The 15908-nt window shown below is 37.6% G+C and overlaps 3 long non-coding RNA genes across 3 annotated transcripts; 2 read left to right on the top strand and 1 right to left on the bottom strand.

Moving 5' to 3' along the window:
- Positions 1–1747: 1747 nt before the first annotated feature.
- Positions 1748–3158, top strand: LOC138306329 (uncharacterized). Its single transcript, XR_011205831.1, has 2 exons — positions 1748–2059; positions 2797–3158. It is a non-coding gene; the product is annotated as an uncharacterized lncRNA (long non-coding RNA).
- Positions 3159–3661: 503 nt separating this feature from the next.
- On the top strand, positions 3662–7799 carry LOC138306327 (uncharacterized). The gene is made up of 2 exons (XR_011205829.1): positions 3662–3962; positions 7425–7799. It is a non-coding gene; the product is annotated as an uncharacterized lncRNA (long non-coding RNA).
- Positions 7800–8591: 792 nt separating this feature from the next.
- On the bottom strand, positions 8592–11362 carry LOC138306328 (uncharacterized). Its single transcript, XR_011205830.1, has 3 exons — positions 10073–11362; positions 9619–9756; positions 8592–9054 (listed from the first exon to the last, which is right to left on the bottom strand). It is a non-coding gene; the product is annotated as an uncharacterized lncRNA (long non-coding RNA).
- Between the last annotated feature and the right edge of the window lie 4546 nt (positions 11363–15908).

Below are 15908 nucleotides of genomic sequence, written 5' to 3'. Positions count from 1 at the left end.
TTTTGATAATTTACGCTCCACCCTACATGTGCCATTTTCATTTAATTGTTATCGAGAAATGTCCGTCCATTCAATCAGTGATGTGCTGTGTTATTGCCCCTTGCTATTTAGAATCCTGTCCAGTAATAGTAACCGAGTTGATATTGCTGTCTATGAAGGTTGTCTCCAACGTATCCTTTATTGCAATTTGTTTTGGTAATCTATGAATATGAATATGGACATTGGTCTTTAGGCAGTAGATATCCACACGACGCCATCACACACATCTGACATTTATAGCAGGTAGCTAATAACAATGGGTCTTATGCTTCCGATGTATCTAATGTGGAAACGATGTTTTTACAATATCCCTTTAATTATTCCTGCATCATTATAGCCGTCACAAAATATTCATTCAATATCACATAAAAGGAATAACCCTTTCAGGATTTTTTTTATCTTTTTGTTTTCTCCCTCTCTTTCCTGAAAACGGTAATCTTTTAGTAATATTGTATTTTAAAAAAAGTAATTAATAATTTTTTATGTATGTATTTTTGTATGCTGAGCGAGAGCTCTCCTATGAAAGGACAATATTGTTCGGGGAGTTGACCACAGGGCGCCCCAACCCTAGAAGTTCCTATCTAAATGCAGATGTATATTTGATGTGATGACCTATATATATATGCATCATTTTCAAGCAAACGGAATAAAAAGTTTATACTGTAAAAATGAAGTTGGTTTTTCATTACCCATTAGAGCTTTGAAGCGTTTATCGCAGGATTGCAATTAAGCTATTTACTTATGCTTCAAGACGCCATTGAAGTGTGTGTGCGTTTTGGGAGACTGGTATATTCATGTTGTGTCTTTTGGTATATTGAACTCTTAACTTTTTAGCTCGCCTAATTGTTTAAGCATAAGTCATCATAAATGTTTATGATTTTTTATTTTCCTAATGTGTGTGGATGCTGAACGTGATAATACAACCAATTTGGGGCCCTTTAGGTTTTTTTGAGTCTGTTAATTTGTCATATTTCCATGTTTGAATAGTAAATACTTGAACTTCAACTTCTTCTAAATAGGCGAGCTTTGCTGTTCTCCAACAGCTCTTGTTTATAGTCTATATTACTGAAGCATGCCGCCGAAGACACCAAGCAACATATCCCACCCAGTCACATTATACTGGCAACAGGCGAACCAGTCGTTCCACGTCAGGTATGCTGAGTCCTAAGCAGAAGTACTAACTACCACATGTTTTAGACTTTGGTGTGTCTCGGCCAGGGGACAGCACCAAGAGCCTATCTCACAGGGGCGAGCGCTCAAAAAAGGCCATAAGTGAGGCGGTGTCAAGGGAGACGTTTTTCCAATTCAATTTCAAAATTAAAAAAATTGAAGGGAGACGTTAGGAAGAATAAAATCAGTAAGGATGAAGAGAAAAGAATATATCCTAAGTTTACTTGCCTTATACGATCATGCAATGGAGGCAGCAGGTACGATTCTAACGCCATACCTGCAAGACAGAGTATATACCTTGTTTGTTTGATTAACAGCTAGTAACTTTATACACATTAAAGACCGAGTTATTTACCTGTATATTGAGAGTACACCTATGGTCATAGTGTTCATTTCGTTACCAATTATATTTTGCTTTTCTGAAATATGGTGGTGTAGACACGTAATGCTGATACGTTATCACACATTTTCCTGTCTAGTTTTGGGTGGGACTTATTGATTCAGACTGCCCGTTTATAGATAAAACTATGTAAGCAGACTTATAATGGCAAGATCAGAATTAGCGGCTAATATAATCAGTTAATAAGCTATTTCCAGGGTTCAATACATAACCTTGATTATGATATATTAACAAAACATTGTATATTATTCCATCTGACATTGTTAAAATTGAGTGGACAAAGTTTTGTGTGGTATTGTAAGGAGATTATATCGGTAAGGTCTTCTGAGGACAGGATAATGCCGAGAATAAAACGTGAGTACCGCCATATGTTTAGACTAAGGTGTGTAACTTATCTAATAGGAGCACAAGTGACTCGGGAGTACAATACACCGGTAAAGGTCTACAAAGGTAAGTTTTTAAACATTTTTATTGTTTTTTATTCGTCAGATAGATACCCAAACTTAAAGTGCGGGTCAAGGTGATTTACATATACATTATGTACATTAAGACGGCTGACCTGTTTCTAGAATAAAATTGATTATTGTATTATGCTTCCTGTAAACGGCTAAATTAATTTGAGAACGGCCTCACCTCCATGCGATTTGCCGTGCGCTAGTTTAAATAATGATTTATGAGACTGTAGTATGTTTGTGTCTCCTTATGACATTATTCCTCTTCCTCATTGTATAACTCCATATGTGTATATAACAAAACGACACATGCAGTTGTGAGCGTACTGAAATTGTTTTGATGACAACACTTACAAAGATACAGATATTTGCTTTATAAACACCATAACTGAATATGTTGGAAATGTTTGCAATTTTTTAAGATTGTGTTAATACAATCTGATTCATATACGAATCCTTATCACTGGGCCCGTTTATAGAGGACAGCATGCCATTAGAGGCCACGGTTACAATGCATTTTCTCCATCTAGCTTCATCAACTGAACTCAGTCACATAGGCATTTAGCTATGTTATGGACGAGATTACAACACAAATACATGAAAAAGATTCTGACAGCTCTTACTTCAAAGATTCTGGAAGTAGTAATTTGATTGCTCAATTCGGAAGGTCATCAGAACGTGACCCCTAATGGCATGTTTAATATCCTGTGTGTATACATTCACCATTCATTTCAGATGACGTTCAAGGTGATTTTCGTCCTCGTCGCCATGGCAACAACGGCATTATGTTGCAGCGACTGGTACCAGGGAGCAACGTGCTATTGCGCATGCGAGGACGCTGCCATTGCCTGTAAACAAAACTGTTATCCACAGCTTGGTGATCCGACGGATCTGGTATTCAGGACAAGGTGTTCCGACTATTGTAACATGGACAGCATAAGGTGTATGCGTAAATGTGTGACGTAGAACGCAGATCACAACTTTGATGACGTCAAAACACAAATGACAATTGTCAATAACATATGCAAGATTAAATATGTAGACAAACACATTTACCTAAACAACGGATATAAAAAGTAAAACTTTCATTTGTAAAATGTTTCAATTATGGGGTTTTCATTAACATGACGAGGCCTGGACCTGTATGTTATTAGTCCCCTGGCGGTGTAGCCGGAGGGGACTATATACATTTGTTGCATTGTTGCATTTTATGCAAAAAAAAAAAAAAAACCCAACAAGAACCCTGCTAAAATGGATATTTTCAAACAACTATTTTCATTCAAATCTTGTTGTTTGAAGTGGGAACCAGGACGTTTTGTTGACGACGATCACGTGATTTGATGAACCAATCAAATTCGTTGATTCGGTCCATTGTCAGAATGAGGTATAATACTATTTGTCTATCTGTCTGTCCGGATGAAATGTCCAAATGATAACTAGTTTGCCTCACTATTGGTCTTCTGTTGAGCGTTCGTCCCTGTAAAGGTACGATCTGGGTTCTGTCCCCTGGTACATCGAGCGTAGTGATAATACGAATTTGTATTTTAATCAAATAAATCAGAAGACAACACGAATATAGTCTCCCAAAACACTTCCGAAATACTTGGTACATTTCCTGAATCGTCTGTTGATTCAGACTAACATCATAATCACCAAAAAAGATCTGTATGTTAATCAGATTGTATATCTATACAACTACCTCCTACTAATAATACGTATGACATTCAGGAAGTAACGCCATAAACTTGACAGTATTCTCATAACCGGTTCCTTAGTGCACACTGAGCCCCCAGATAACCTTTTTAGAAAACAAATCCATACATATCATATGTCCTGCTAAGTTAGTACACTTTATCTTACCACTGTGGTGACACGCTTACAGACTGTTAGTACCAATAACGGTAAGTGATCTGTATCATTAGCAATTAATACTTTATGTAGCAAATTGACTTCCAAGGTTTGATTCGTGAAAGGAGTGCATAAAATAACATATTGTTTTCACTAAAATAATTCAAAATTGTCCAACGATTGTTAGTTTGAAATATTCCATACATAGACTGGTTCGCCCGTTGTCCGTATAATGTGACCGGGTAGGTGTGTTGCTTGGTGTCTTCGTCGGTATGCTTCAGTGATGTAACACGAATATACCGCAGTCTCCCATAACTCGAACCGTGTACTACATACACACAACACAATTCATACATAGGAGGCCGTCCTTATATGACCCTGACTGTTAATAGGACGTTAATTAAGCAACGTGACTGACTGCTAAGTAGGAACAGAAGCTACCTTTATAGACTACGCTCAACAATAGGGCAGTGTCAAGCGAGATGTAAGGAAGAACAATGTTAGTTATGAAGAAGAATATAAGATCCTTATTTTTTTCATTTTTACGATCATGCAATATGGGCAATAGGTACAATTATAATGCCCTACCTACAGGACTGTTTTTGGATTTGGGCCTTGACAATTGGCCAAGTCTTTCCTGCAAAACTCCGGTCTGTCCGTATCTCCTCAACAGTACCACCGAAGTCGCTCGATATAGCTGCTTCCTAAAAATAAAATTTTCAAAGTCATGTTGAAAACTTGAAACAAATGGAGAATAGCTTCATTACTTATGTGTTACTTCCCTTCCTTCAATTGCTTGAATAGGCGCAATTTGCCAATCACGAAGAAGTGGGTGTGCAATTTACATGCATGTGAGGTTCGCTTCATCATCATTATTGTACACTCAAAGGAGATGCCGAAAAAAATACAAACAAACATGTTTGACCTGAAATAGGTAGCATCGGTTGAATATTCTGGAATAGAATAATACAAACACACCAGATGGCAATTCACCAAGTAATGCGTCATATACCAGAACCGATCCTTCTACACTGGCAAACTGCTTCCTAAGCTCAAATTAGTGGGATACCAAGATTTTGCAGTTGGCAACTTCAAAACAACATATAAGAAACCAATCTGATTGAAATACAGATCCTTATAACCACTCCGTTCAATAAAGGCATAACAAACTTAGTGATAATAAGGATAAGTATTTTAATCCGATTGATAAGAAACAAATTCTACAGATAAAGGAAACAAAATTTAAACACAAAAGCAAATCATATCATAGGGGATGAAGTCATAGACATGATTAAATCGGGATCAGACACATACATACAAAGAATTGAGCATTGGAAGGACCGATTGCCAAATGTAATCCTTTAAGCTGATTAACAAAATTATTGATATAAAATCAAACTGTACTGGAGATTCGGGGAGTATTACAGGGATAGATAGCACTTTCAATCTTGGTAAATGTTTTGTTACCCCAGGGCTTGGTCAACAGAGGAACAGCCTGTCCTATAACGTTAGGGTCAACGTTCATTCATTTGGATGCGACAAATTTTGTTTGTTTGAGTTTTACGGCCCATAGACAACTATGGTCATTTAGGGCCAAACTACAAGTCAGGCATTAGTATTAGGATAAAAGATCGGGGTAAGAAAATGCAAGTAAGGATTAAACACAGATTGTAAACGTTTATTTGATAATAAAAGGGTTTGCATGGGACAAAATAGTTTTGGCTAAAACAAATGAGAAAACTCATGGATGCGAAAAAAACCACCGATACTTTTTTAGACATATTAGTGGACATATTAGTGCTAAAATAAATTTCCTGGGGTAAAATTCCTTTTTTTGTACTCAACTCATTAAAGATGCTTTATCCGACAGAGTTTAAAAGATATTTATCATTTGAACAATATTTGGTGTTTAATCGTGTATATATTGACACAATTTATTTTGCGTTTGATACAAGCACATTCAGTACATTATTTCATATAGGACAAAGTGCTACGAAATTTTTTGGGGATGCAATTATTTTTTTTAAATTTTTTTTAAATCTTGAAGTAAGATAATAAGCACAAACTTTTCAATGGTGTATAGTAAGTAACTTTTCTAACTGAAGAAGAATACTTATTCGTCTGATCCTGTTTTTAATAGAGAAACAATACCATTTGTCAGCGGGGGACATCTTTAAGGAAAATATATGTACATTTCTGGAAAAGACAGAGACGGATTAAATGTCCAGACAAAGTATAGTCAAGGCCATCTTTGATGATGAAGGATTATTTTTCTGAAAAAATGAGCTTGAATATGCCGCTGTAGTATGGTGTAGTATGTGGTAGCGTGGGATAGTATGCGGTTGTATGGGATAAATGACCCTTTCGATCTTTGTTTGTTTGATTAATTAACGTCCTATAAACAGCTATGGTCATGTAAGGACGGCCTCCCGTGTATGCGATGTGTTGCGTGTATGTTGTGCAAGGTGCATGTTTTGGGAGACTGCGGTAATTAAAACATCCTTATAACCACTCCGTTAACAGCATCTCATAGGGGGTCATGTTCGAATGACCTTTATACCAAGTTCCAAGATCAAATGCATTTTATGAACCCGGTTACATCAATTGAAAACGCCATATCGCCGTCCCAGAATAAATATACAATAAGCTTTATTTTTTAGGCGAGATGCCAAAACAAACCGTTTAAATGGAAGGCCATACTTACATGACCTTGTCTGTTAATAGGACGTTAATTAATCAAACAAACAAACAAAGAAACAAAGAATATGTTAACGAAAATTATTCTGAGTTTTCGAAATCTATTTCGTCCTCTCCTATTCACTTTCAAGACTCTGCAGGCAGCAATTTGATTGACCATTTCAAAAGGTCACCTGGACCTTTCTACTGGGACGTTGTCAGATCCTAATAACAAGGATCTGTATTTTAATGAGATTGTGGGAATTCAAATATAAAACAATTTAGGCTAGTTACTGTCATTGGTCACATGCTACTGATGCCTCTAATTACATATGTAAGACAAGCTGTTGAGAGTTTCTGAACATCTAATCATATATTGTAATGTGGTATGCAATGGTCGAAGCGCATCCGACGACACAATCTGATTAAAATACAGATCCTTATAACCACTTCGTTAAATAGAGGCAAACATAGTGATAATAAAGATGTGTATTTTAATCAGATTGTCCGATAACGCCACATTGTTGGAGAGTCCTGCGCTGATTTAGGATATTTTGTTACTTTTCTCACATTTTAATTGATGAAGTGTTAAAATAGTAATAACCTTATATATTCTGACAATTTGAAAATGTTTAGCGAAAATCAGCAAGTTACGCCGATAGGTTTCATGGTGCATTTTGTTCTAGTAATCATAGCCGGAATCTGGCGCAATGGCAACGAAAAGATAAGTCGTAACTAAACTATGTAACAATTAAGTAATTTCCTATCATCCCTGGTCCGCATTTGAATAATTTCTATCTGATATTGTTGATTAAATTAAAAATTTCCTTTGTTTCCAGATGAAGCTTCAAGCAATATTTCTGCTCGTATCAATGGCGACCACAGTATGGTGTTGTAGTCTTTGGTACCAGGGGGCGCCATGTTATTGCGCGTGCGAGGACACCGCCATTGCTTGCAAGAAGAATTGTAAGCCGGAATTCGTGGAGCCTGTTGATGCGAAAGTCCGAGTAATTTGTTCAGACTATTGTAACAACGACAGCATCACGTGCATGCGCAGATGCGTTTCCTAGAAATGGCAAAGGCAATGGCAGCACAGAGGAACATATAACTATTACTAATTAACCAATACGAATTAAAGTCTGAAATTGACATTTGACCTGTTTTGCGATACAAATACAGTGGCACGTTGTGCAATTAAAATAGTTTGTATCCTTTATTTATCTTGTGTTGGATACGATGTAATAATTATTTTTTATTTGTTTTCATACTAAATCCGACTTTCTGATTGGCAGATACTTTTTCTTCATACTACTGTAATGACAAAATTCTGGAATGGCGCAAAATTAGACGTCGATGTTGCGTATTTATTTAGAACAAGAGGCACAGAGGGCCCGTTTCGCTCACCTGGTTATTGTAATATCAAGTAATGTTCTGAATACAGGATCATTGTTGTTTTAGGAAGGAATTTGATGATCTACCTGTAATTTCCCTATTGGGACTCATTCTTTCTGCTCCAGGGGGTCAGAGCCAAAATTAATACAAACTCTGGTTAAATTCCATGCAGAGCTCTATGACAAGTAGCGATTTACCCCTATTTCGCCCCGCCCAAGGGATCAAAGTTAAAATGTACACAAACTCTGTTCCCCTTCCCCCAAGGATGTTTCTGGCCAAATTTGGTTACATACCATGACGAACTCTATGACTAGTAGCCATGAAAAGGATTTACCACTATTTTCCCTTCGGGCCAGGTGAGCTAAAAATAATTCATCGGAAAATCAATGGAATTGTACGTGGGAAAGTATTTCATGTCATGAAGTAGTCTAAAAAATATTATAAGAAATTTTGTGTATTCACATGGTTTGCAAACAAAATTTATTTGATAACCCGATGAAGTTAAAAAAAGTTACCTAAATGCTTGAATAATATGATAAACATTACATTAAAACATTGCATTCACTATCACAATGGAACTTTGTACTTTCTGCCGATATACGATGAACAATATATTGATGAAACAACTTTATTTGAAAGTCAATGCATGCATCTAGGAAACATCCATACATTTTTGAGCACGAGACTGAATATCGAGAAGTACAAGTGACCACTAATAGTTTAAGACATGCATAGAAAAACTAATTTGGTTCAGTTGTGTAATAGCCGCCTCTAATCGACTATGTAAATTTTTAACTTATGGCTCCATTTATTCTTACAATATTACTGATCAGGAACTGATTCGCTTTGTAGTCCATGCTAACTGTTATCTCCATAAGTTCTGAAGATGTTACTGATCAGAAACTGATTCGCCTTTCAGTCCGTGTTAATCATTATCTCTATAAATTCTTACAATATTACTGATCAGAAACTGATTCGCCTTTTAGTCCGCGTTAACCGTAATCTCTTCTCAAGCGAAGCCGTATCCTCAATAAAGCAGGAGAACTTGCTTACATCATTCTTGATACCATCCTCGACCTGTAAAAAGGTACAAAATTTAAGCAATTGATTTCTGACACATAAAGCATGAGAAAATGTCGACACATTATTAATGCCAAGTCTTCCTCGCCTATCTACACACAGCCCGCCAAAACAAACATAGATTCAGACACCGTGACACAATACACAAATTGGAGGCGATCCTAAAATGACTCTGGCTGTTAATAGGGTGTGTATGTAATAAGCAGAAACAAAACTACAAAGTATTTAGCTATTCTATGCTTAACATCCTGTCAAAAGGCAAGGTTATGAAAGGATGGACTGTCGTAAATACAAAGTGTTGTCAATCTGATTTAAAAATAGATCCTTATTATCACTACGTTCTCTATTGGACATAGTAAAAATAATTATCGATCTGTATTTTAATCAGATTGCAGTTTGGAACACACATCATCATCAATCAGATTGAAGGACGACGAAAGTGATTAAAGACTATCAAATGGATAGTAGTTTATGGAACAATTATGTAACGTGATCACTTTGTTTTGAAAAAGCAACACTGGAAGTTTTAAACAAAATGCGATTAAATATATTATGACATACCATAGTTCTCTGAAGCGTTGACCGCGATGGTAGTGATCCTGCCCGTAGACAAGGTGATACCCTTGTCGGTAACACAGCATCTCCTACCAAGGCCTGCTTACTCTGTAACACTATATCATGGCCGTGTATTGGTGTTATCTGAAACAAGTTAATACACATGGCATTGATTTTGTTATACACTGGATATTTCAAGAACTTCGCGTAAATGTTAATAACATAATTACAGATATTGACACAATTGAAACCATTGAAGAGTTTTGTCACCCAACCCGGTCACATTATACTGACAACAGATGAACATGAGTCTTTCTCACAGTATGTCTAAAATCAATCCAATTTTATTACTCACAATCTTTTAACAGAAAAAATAATCATCAGACGATTTAGTAAACGGTAATACTTTTTGTTTTGGCTACATCTAATCTTTCTTAGCGTGAGAGTGCAAGTAACTTACGATTACGTGTATCCTTCGGCGATTCTGTTTGTATTTCCGAAACCTCAGAGTGACCACACATGATGTCACAAGAACAAGAGAAATTCCCACGACAGCAAGAACTACTGTCGTGAGTGATGACGATTCCCGGTCACGTGACTGTTTAAGGGGGTCAATGGAAATTGATAGCTTATCTGTAGTAGAGGTGTGGTTTCTGCATTCGTTAAAAGCCTTGTTTTGAATGTCTCCAATATCTTGGTTTGCTAAAAAAGATATAATGATGCTTTATTTAGTCAAAAAAATACCAATGCAATGTAGATTTTTCAATAACTGCAAATACCGACATATGGTCATAGTAATGACACTAATAAGTATAAACAGTGGACGATAATAGTTTGAAAATCCGAGCATTGAATGTAATATATGTCTGTCTCCAGTAACTGTAAACGAACTCATAGTAACACGAGATTCTTTAATGGGCGATAAAACAACAAGAATATGCAACCGTGAAAATGTGACTATTGTAATATAAATTCATTTTGAAAAAGCTAGACCTGTAATCTGATTGAAAAACAGATCCTTATTATCACTGCTTCCTCTATTGAACGGACAATCTGATTAACGCACCTCGTATTTCACACACGCTACACACTGCGTGCGTGGGATGCCGTCCTTACATGACCCGGGCAGTTTATAGGACGTTAATTAATCAATCAAACAAACAAATAACAAGAGGCCCAGAGGGCCTGTATTGCTCACCTTGTTTGAAATCCTAAGTTATGTTCTGAATATAGGTTCATTGTTTCTTTTTTAAAGGGATTTTAATATTTACCACTATTTCAGGCCCCGCCCCTCCTGCCCCCGAGGGTCAGAGCCAAAATTTAAACAAACTCTATTCCCCTTCCTTCAATGATGTTAGTGGCCACATTTGGGTACAATCTATGTAGAACCCTTTGACAAGTAGGAATTTTAAGGATTAACCTCTATTTTCCCTTTTTGGCCCACCCCTCCTACTCCTGGGGGGTCAGAGCCAAAATTTATAAAACGTTGCATCTCCTTCCCAAGGATGTTTCTGGTCAAATTTAGTTAGAATCTATGCAGAACTATATGACTAGTAACAATTTAAAGGATTTATCTCCCCTATTGGCCCTTGCCCCTCCTGCCCCCGGGGTGACAGAGCCAAATTTATACAAACTGTTCTCCTTTCCTCATGGATGGTTCTGGCCAAATTTGGTTAGAATTCATGCAGATCTCTATGACTAGAAGCGTTTTAAAGTAAAATGTTAACGGACGGACGGACGCCTCGCCATGACAAAAAGCCAGGTGAGCTAAAAAATACAGGTCCTTATTATCACTACGTCCTCTATTGAACGGACAATCTGATCAAAATACAGGTCCTTATTATAACTATGGCTTCCATTGAACGGACAATCTGATCAAAATACAGGTCCTTATTCTCACTATGTCTTCCATTGAACGGACAATCTGATCAAAATACAGGTCCTTATTCTCACTATGTCTTCTATTGAACGGACAATCTGATCAAAATACAGGTCCTTATTCTCACTATGTCTTCCATTGAACGGACAATCTGATCAAAATACAGGTCCTTATTCTCACTATGTCTCATTGAACGGACAATCTGATCAAATACAGGTCCTTATTCTCACTATGTCTCATTGAACGGACAATCTGATCAAAATACAGGTCCTTATTCTCACTATGTCTTCTATTGAACGGACAATCTGATCAAAATACAGGTCCTTATTCTCACTATGTCTTCCATTGAACGGACAATCTGATCAAAATACAGGTCCTTATTCTCACTATGTCTTCATTGAACGACAATTGAAAAATACAGGCATCTGATCAATCATACAGTCCTTATTCTCACTATGTCCTCTATTGAACGGACAATCTGATCAAAATACAGGTCCTTATTCTCACTATGTCTCCATTGAACGGACAATCTGATCAAAATACAGGTCCTTATTCTCACTATGTCTTCCATTGAACGGACAATCTGATCAAAATACAGGTCCTTATTCTCACTATGTCTTCCATTGAACGGACAATCTGATCAAAATACAGGTCCTTATTCTCACTATGTCTTCCATTGAACGGACAATCTGATCAAAATACAGGTCCTTATTCTCACTATGTTCTTCCATTGAACGGACAATCTGATCAAAATACAGGTCCTTATTCTCACTATGTCTTCCATTGAACGGACAATCTGATCAAAATACAGGTCCTTATTCTCACTATGTCTTCATTGAACGGACAATCTGATCAAAATACAGGTCCTTATTCTCACTATGTCTTCCATTGAACGGACAATCTGATCAAAATACAGGTCCTTATTCTCACTATGTCTTCCATTGAACGGACAATCTGATCAAAATACAGGTCCTTATTCTCACTATGTCTTCCATTGAACGGACAATCTGATCAAAATACAGGTCCTTATTCTCACTATGTCTTCCATTGAACGGACAATCTGATCAAAATACAGGTCCTTATTCTCACTATGTCTTCCATTGAACGGACAATCTGATCAAAATACAGGTCCTTATTCTCACTATGTCTTCCATTGAACGGACAATCTGATCAAAATACAGGTCCTTATTCTCACTATGTCTTCCATTGAACGGACAATCTGATCAAAATACAGGTCCTTATTCTCACTATGTCTTCCATTGAACGGACAATCTGATCAAAATACAGGTCCTTATTCTCACTATGTCTTCCATTGAACGGACAATCTGATCAAAATACAGGTCCTTATTCTCACTATGTCTTCCATTGAACGGACAATCTGATCAAAATACAGGTCCTTATTCTCACTATGTCCTCTATTGAACGGACAATCTGATCAAAATACAGGTCCTTATTCTCACTATGTCTTCCATTGAACGGACAATCTGATCAAAATACAGGTCCTTATTCCTCACTATGTCTTCTATTGAACGGACAATCTGATCAAAATACAGGTCCTTATTCTCACTATGTCTTCCATTGAACGGACAATCTGATCAAAATACAGGTCCTTATTCTTATCACTATGTCTTCCATTGAACGGACAATCTGATCAAAATACAGGTCCTTATTCTCACTATGTCTTCCATTGAACGGACAATCTGATCAAAATACAGGTCCTTATTCTCACTATGTCTTCCATTGAACGGACAATCTGATCAAAATACAGGTCCTTATTCTCACTATGTCCATTCGTCCGTGATATATTGTTCCGTGAACATGTAATTAATGACGACATCTATAGACGACGTTTGACCTCTTACTGACCTCGATGTGTAGAAATCCGGACACTCCAGACATTGTACTGGTCACTCGATCTGCTAATGAGTGACGTCATTTGGTACATAGTACGTTAGACAGATACAGTCACTTTTCACGCCGTATACCGTGGGATGGTGAAGGGTTGGCCACATAAAATCCAAGGAAACGTCAATATTAGTCCGCTAAACCTGCCTATATTATTAGGCTTTTTTTTTAAATTTGCCTAATGTATAGTCTGTAAATTAGGCAATTTTTTTTAAAGATGCTCCACCGCCGACAGAGCATAAATGATATTAATCATTTGAACAATAATTGATGTTTAATCGTGTATATATATGCCTAATTAACACAAAAAATAATATGAAATAATTTGTTTCGCCTTTGGTGCATGCGCAATCAGTACTTCATTCCATATAGGATATAGTGTCACGGAATTTTTTCGGGATGCAATTAATTATTTTTCATATTTTTAACTTGAAGTTAAATTAGAAGCTCAAACTTTTAAATGGTGGTAATGGTGTAAAGTAAGTAACTTTTGTAACTAGAGAAAAATACTAAATCGTCTGCTCCTGGTTTTTTTAAAGTGAAAAAATACCATTTGTCAGCGGTGGAGCATCTTTGAAAAAGCCTAATAATATAAGCAGGTTTAGCGGACTACGTCAATATCGGCTCGATACGCAAGCTACATATTATTTATCTTATTGTTATCTCAATTGTTTTTTTCATGCTTTGTAATGGGATAATGGGAATTATTTGCGTTTTCCTATTATTTCCGTTAAAGTTTCCATGTAGATTAGCGTTTTCTTGTGCGCAATATTAGCATAGCTGGAGTTTTACAAGATGTTTCTGGTTTCTGGTATGTTAGATTATGTTGTAAAAGTGACGTTAAGGATGTTACTCCTCTGAGAAGTCAAAAATTTTCTTGTATTAAACTTTTTTTCTCATATAGATTTTTAGGTCATCTGACCCCGAAGGGTCAGGATGACCTTTAGTCATCATGTTTTGTCCGTCGTCGTGCGCCGTCCGCCGTGCGCCGTGCGCCGTCCGCCGTGCGTTAACTTTTCACATTTTGAACTTCTTCTCAAGTTTGACCAGTGGGATTGAGCTGAAACTTACCTGAAATGATCCTGAGATGGTCCCGACAAAGTGTTGTTATTTTTTTCGGGTCGATCCGAAATCCAAGATGGCCGCCACAGCCGCCATCTTGAAAACACATTTTAAACTTCTTCTCAAGTTCTACCGGTGCGATTTGGCTGAAACTTGCATGAAATGATCCTGACATGGTCCCGACAAAGTGTTGTTATTTTTCGGGTCGATCCGAAATCCAAGATGGCCGCCACAGCCGCCATCTTGAAAACACATTTTAAACTTCTTCTCAAGTTCTACCGGTGCGATTTGGCTGAAACTTGCATGAAATGATCCTGACATGGTCCCGACAAAGTGTTGTTATTTTTCGGGTCGATCCGAAATCCAAGATGGCCGCCACAGGCGCCATCTTGAAAACACATTTTGAACTTCTTCTCAAGTTCTACCGTGCGATTTGGCTAAAACTTGCATGAAATGATCCTGACATGGTCCCGACAAAGTGTTGTTATTTTTCGGGTCGATCCGAAATCCAAGATGGCCGCCACAGCCGCCATCTTGAAAACACATTTTAAACTTCTTCTCAAGTTCTACCGGTGCGATTTGGCTGAAACTTGCATGAAATGATCCTGACATGGTCCCGACAAAGTGTTGTTATTTTTCAGGTCGATCCGAAATCCAAGATGGCCGCCACAGGCCGCCATCTTGAAAACACATTTTGAACTTCTTCTCAAGTTCTACCGGTGCGATTTGGCTGAAACTTGCATGAAATGATCCTGACATGGTCCCGACAAAGTGTTGTTATTTTTCGGGTCGATCCGAAATCCAAGATGGCCGCCACAGCCGCCATCTTGAAAACACATTTTAAACTTCTTCTCAAGTTCTACCGGTGCGATTTGGCTGAAACTTGCATGAAATGATCCTGACATGGTCCCGACAAAGTGTTGTTATTTTTCGGGTCGATCCGAAATCCAAGATGGCCGCCACAGCCGCCATCTTGAAAACACATTTTGAACTTCTTCTCAAGTTCTACCGGTGCGATTTGGCTGAAACTTGCATGAAATGATCCTGACATGGTCCCGACAAAGTGTTGTTATTTTCGGGTCGATCCGAAATCCAAGATGGCCGCCACAGCCGCCATCTTGAAAACACATTTTGAACTTCTTCTCAAGTTCTACCGGTGCGATTTGGCTGAAACTTGCATGAAATGATCCTGACATGGTCCCGACAAAGTGTTGTTATTTTTCGGGTCGATCCGAAATCCAAGATGGCCGCCACAGCCGCCATCTTGAAAACACATTTTGAACTTCTTCTCAAGTTCTACCGGTGCGATTTGGCTGAAACTTGCATGAAATGATCCTGACATGGTCCCGACAAAGTGTTGTTATTTTTAGGGTCGATCCGAAATCCAAGATGGCCGCCACAGGCGCCATCTTGAAAACACATTTTGAACTTCTTCTCAAGTTCTACCAGT

Source organism: Argopecten irradians, chromosome 13 (genome assembly GCF_041381155.1).
Source record: "Argopecten irradians isolate NY chromosome 13, Ai_NY, whole genome shotgun sequence".
Taxonomy (NCBI): Eukaryota; Metazoa; Mollusca; class Bivalvia; order Pectinida; family Pectinidae; genus Argopecten; species Argopecten irradians.
Note: the sequence above shows the minus strand (reverse complement) of the source record. Positions and strands in the feature narration are given on the sequence as shown.